Source organism: Bombus impatiens, unplaced genomic scaffold (genome assembly GCF_000188095.3).
Source record: "Bombus impatiens unplaced genomic scaffold, BIMP_2.2 scf_2222, whole genome shotgun sequence".
Classification (NCBI taxonomy): Eukaryota; Metazoa; Arthropoda; class Insecta; order Hymenoptera; family Apidae; genus Bombus; species Bombus impatiens.
The window spans coordinates 3,142,105-3,147,092 of record NT_178641.1 but is presented as its reverse complement, the minus strand read 5'-3'; the positions used below and the strand labels follow the sequence as shown (position 1 = coordinate 3,147,092).

Below are 4,988 nucleotides of genomic sequence, written 5' to 3'. Positions count from 1 at the left end.
GGATGAGAGCTGGCAGGGGGCACGTCACCGCCTCTGTCGTCGGGGCGTCAAATTATTCTGCGATTAATAATCCGCGCGTTACACGCGTGATCGGGCCTTTATCCCGATAGCTGGGCTCGCATCGCTGTCTCTCTTTCTTCCTTCCTGCCAGCCACCCCCCTAAAGGTATCAATGGCTGCGGCACGTCGAAGCGATTGTCCTTCTGTGTCGAGGGCATTTATCGCTCCGCGAGACGTGCATGAATCGATTGCACGCGAGCGTCCTTTAATGAAACGCGCGGTTCGTTCGTACTCTAATCCCACCTCCCATCCAAATCGGCTCCTCTCTAACTGAAAAGATTCATTAGATTGATTAAACCGCCGTGCCCGAAAATTCACCAGCCGCTGGTACTGTTCTATGGATTCCCTTCTTTTGTAGTCTTACCATCGCTAAGTGTCGAAGTTGTCGATGTACAGTAGGACGTCGACTTTGGGTATTGGAACAATTACGGAAATTTAGACGAACTCCAAAAATCATTAGGAAATTGATAAAGCGTTTAAGGATTGTTTCTTTGTTTGAAGCTTTTTTTGAATAAAGAGCATACGCGTTAGCTTGCCTCAAAAGTTTCTTTCGTTTCATGAGGAAACAATTTTATCGAATTGTATATGATCCATTTTGTTGTATTAATTAAGCTAAAGACCACAACATTTCACAGATTACGTTTCATGATATCATATTCTTATCTCGACAAATACAATACTATGAATTTTCTACCTGCGAAATCGTAAATGCAGCAGAAAAATTAATAAAATCGAATCAATAACGATTCGAATTTGCCGCCATTTTATGTATCAAGTAAAGTTATGTACTACAGGTGTATTATGAAATAAGAACTATGTATTTTAAATCGAACGAAGAAAGACAGAAATTGCAAATACATGGATCTTCCTCAGCTTTGACATGGCAGACAGAAAATCTTAATTAAGGGGAACAATACCAGTCTATAACATTTTTTTCTCCGTACCCCGACCAACCGCAAGTACAGACATAATTACCTTCTGAATTTTCATAATTACGCCTCCATCCTTACGGAAAATGGTACGATATTCCAGTAAAATCCCGTAACCTCCTGCGATTCCTTTCGACGGTGGCGGAAGAATCGCAAGCGAAAGAGTCGGTACAAAGGAATTATATTAAGCTCGCAATATACCGATTCCTTGCCGCTCGCCCCCTCCCCCAAAATGGTTCACGCGGTGTTCGCGGAAATTCGCAGACAGTCCGCACGTTTCTCATACTCGGTCCTATCCCGCGTCGTTCCGGCGATTCCGCATTGTGCCGAGAAGAATATAAGTCGGCGCGTGCGTGTCCGTTCGTACGTGTGGAAAAGGGTGATATCATCCCCGTAATGCGATGCAGGCGCGATGATCCGGGAGCAATATACCTTGGGACGCGCACCGGGAGTCAGGACCGCCTCTGTCGTCGGGGCGTCAAATTATTCTGCGATTAATAATCCGCGCGTTACACGCGTGATCGGGCCTTTATCCCGATAGCTGGGCTCGCATCGCTGTCTCTCTTTCTTCCTTCCTGCCAGCCACCCCCCTAAAGGTATCAATGGCTGCGGCACGTCGAAGCGATTGTCCTTCTGTGTCGAGGGCATTTATCGCTCCGCGAGACGTGCATGAATCGATTGCACGCGAGCGTCCTTTAATGAAACGCGCGGTTCGTTCGTACTCTAATCCCACCTCCCATCCAAATCGGCTCCTCTCTAACTGAAAAGATTCATTAGATTGATTAAACCGCCGTGCCCGAAAATTCACCAGCCGCTGGTACTGTTCTATGGATTCCCTTCTTTTGTAGTCTTACCATCGCTAAGTGTCGAAGTTGTCGATGTACAGTAGGACGTCGACTTTGGGTATTGGAACAATTACGGAAATTTAGACGAACTCCAAAAATCATTAGGAAATTGATAAAGCGTTTAAGGATTGTTTCTTTGTTTGAAGCTTTTTTTGAATAAAGAGCATACGCGTTAGCTTGCCTCAAAAGTTTCTTTCGTTTCATGAGGAAACAATTTTATCGAATTGTATATGATCCATTTTGTTGTATTAATTAAGCTAAAGACCACAACATTTCACAGATTACGTTTCATGATATCATATTCTTATCTCGACAAATACAATACTATGAATTTTCTACCTGCGAAATCGTAAATGCAGCAGAAAAATTAATAAAATCGAATCAATAACGATTCGAATTTGCCGCCATTTTATGTATCAAGTAAAGTTATGTACTACAGGTGTATTATGAAATAAGAACTATGTATTTTAAATCGAACGAAGAAAGACAGAAATTGCAAATACATGGATCTTCCTCAGCTTTGACATGGCAGACAGAAAATCTTAATTAAGGGGAACAATACCAGTCTATAACATTTTTTTCTCCGTACCCCGACCAACCGCAAGTACAGACATAATTACCTTCTGAATTTTCATAATTACGCCTCCATCCTTACGGAAAATGGTACGATATTCCAGTAAAATCCCGTAACCTCCTGCGATTCCTTTCGACGGTGGCGGAAGAATCGCAAGCGAAAGAGTCGGTACAAAGGAATTATATTAAGCTCGCAATATACCGATTCCTTGCCGCTCGCCCCCTCCCCCAAAATGGTTCACGCGGTGTTCGCGGAAATTCGCAGACAGTCCGCACGTTTCTCATACTCGGTCCTATCCCGCGTCGTTCCGGCGATTCCGCATTGTGCCGAGAAGAATATAAGTCGGCGCGTGCGTGTCCGTTCGTACGTGTGGAAAAGGGTGATATCATCCCCGTAATGCGATGCAGGCGCGATGATCCGGGAGCAATATACCTTGGGACGCGCACCGGGAGTCAGGACCCCCCGTAGGATAACCCGGGACCTCTTTGGCCCCGGGACATCGCGATATTGCTTGTTTTATTGGAGCGTGACACCCATTTTTTTTCACCCTCTCTCCCTGGTCTCGGTGTCTCCAACCTACCATCGCTTCGACGGTGGAAAGGGTCGGTTTAAGAGGGCGAAATTCCGCAAAAAGAGAAAAGAGACGACGAAAAATCATCTCGACTCGGATGTTTAGGCGTGGCGGAGGCGAGTTCCGGATGAAGGAGAGGGTGGCTGAGTCTACTGGGAGAGACGAGGGGGGAGGGGGATGGCTGCGATAAACGAAACAGATTGTCGGAACGATCGTACCTTGGGGAGAGATACCGTGGATAAATATATGCCCGGTGTTTTATGGAAACTGTTGGGAGCACAACGAGGGGTAATTTAACGGGGGGGTGCACGGTTCGGACACCGCGTTCGAGGTGAAATTTTACGACGGCTCTGGGATACTTGTTACGTAGCCAGCTTTGAAAATAACGCGACCGATCTACTTGTTAATCGGGGAAACGAGATTTATCTCGCGGCTCGTTTGGCAAAGTTTATAGCAAACAGAGTGTAAGTTATTGATTTAGAGGCCTGGTTACGGTCTGGTAATCGATGTTCCGCGTCGAGAAACTACCCACTCAACAGATTAATTATCGATAAGACGACGACGTGAAATAGTTCCGAGATGATTTTTCGACGTTTGATCACCGGGGGAAGTTTTAATGCGCCGTGAAAAATAAAGCGCACGGAAGAAAGCAATTAAGGTTATTGCCTGCCCGTGACGACGACGCGAGGATCAAAGCTACTCGACGAATTAAACTCCGCGTCTCGAAGCGTATCGAGAGAGGGAAAAGAGTGGGAGAAGAGAGGAAGACGAAAAGAGGAACGGTCCAAAATTTTCGCAAAGCCGGTCGAGCACAATTTCTCATATGGAAAAGTTTCTCCTCTGTTTGCGCAACGACGAGGGGTTTGACGATGCGGGGAGAGGAACGCCAGGTTGCAGGCTTCTCGCGTTTTCCCCCGCTTTTCCCAACTTCTGTCGTCCACGAGGCGAATCGTCAAAACGATGGGACAAACAAAACCGATGCCAAACGACCCCACCACCTAAACGCGACAGTCGAAGACCGCTTTCCACGAATTTTCACGTCAACTTGCAAACCATTACCGTAGATGCACGTTTCAAAAATTTCTTTCAACTCTGATCCAAGATACAGTGGCTCGTGCAAGTATTTGAACATTTACGCTAAATATCTCGTAACTTTCCTCTAAGTAGGTACATTTTCAAATTTGTTTCACATTTTACAGATATGATCGTGATAGTCGGACCTCATTACGGTGTTAGTGAAATTTCAAATCGTCCCACATTGTTTCAAATACACATATTCACGAAAATTTCTACAAATGCCCTGTCTCCTCGATGATTGAAATTGACAAAAATGGACATACATTGCTTTCAAATTATAATAGATAGCGATTTTTCATCGTAGTGAGGGAAATTTCAAAATGTCTCGTACAACACGTACAAGGTATTTCTAAGAGAGTTCCACGAGTATTCAAATACTTTCGTCAGCTATCGAATACAGGGACACCGATTATCCAGCTTCGTATCACACACATCGAAGAAGAAAAATGAAAAATCAGCTGCCAGTAGAACGAGTGTACGCAGAAATGAAGGAAAAAGCAGAACGAAGGGCGAACGAGAAAAAGGGATGTAACAGGCACGACGGTAAAAAGAGAACAGAAAGGAGAATCTAGTAAATTTATCAGTGGTCATCCGAGGGCGGAACCGTCGGGGACAAATTCCATCGCGAACATCGCCCTCTTTTGCGAACCCGCTCGAAACCTACACCCCCGTCCACCCGCTTTTCTCTGCGCGGGGATGGTTGGCTGGTTCGTTGGCTAGCTGCTGCTACAACCCTCCCCCCGATCTACCCTACGACTAGCGTAAGTCATTGCGGCTGACCGGAAGTCACAGGATCACCGGAACCAGGGATATTTATGCGAGCTCACCCGCCGACCGGGGCATTACCCGTAATAAGGAAATTGCGAATTTATTGCGTACCCACCCTTCGTCTTCCTTTCCTGTGCGCGATTCCCGCCCCCTCCCACCCCTAGC

At 45.8% G+C, this 4,988-nt stretch overlaps 1 protein-coding gene across 3 annotated transcripts in view; it reads right to left on the bottom strand.

Moving 5' to 3' along the window:
* Positions 1–4,988, bottom strand: part of LOC112213930 — a 216,026-nt gene that overhangs the window by 67,611 nt on the left and 143,427 nt on the right. The gene's annotated exons all lie outside the window — the stretch shown is intronic.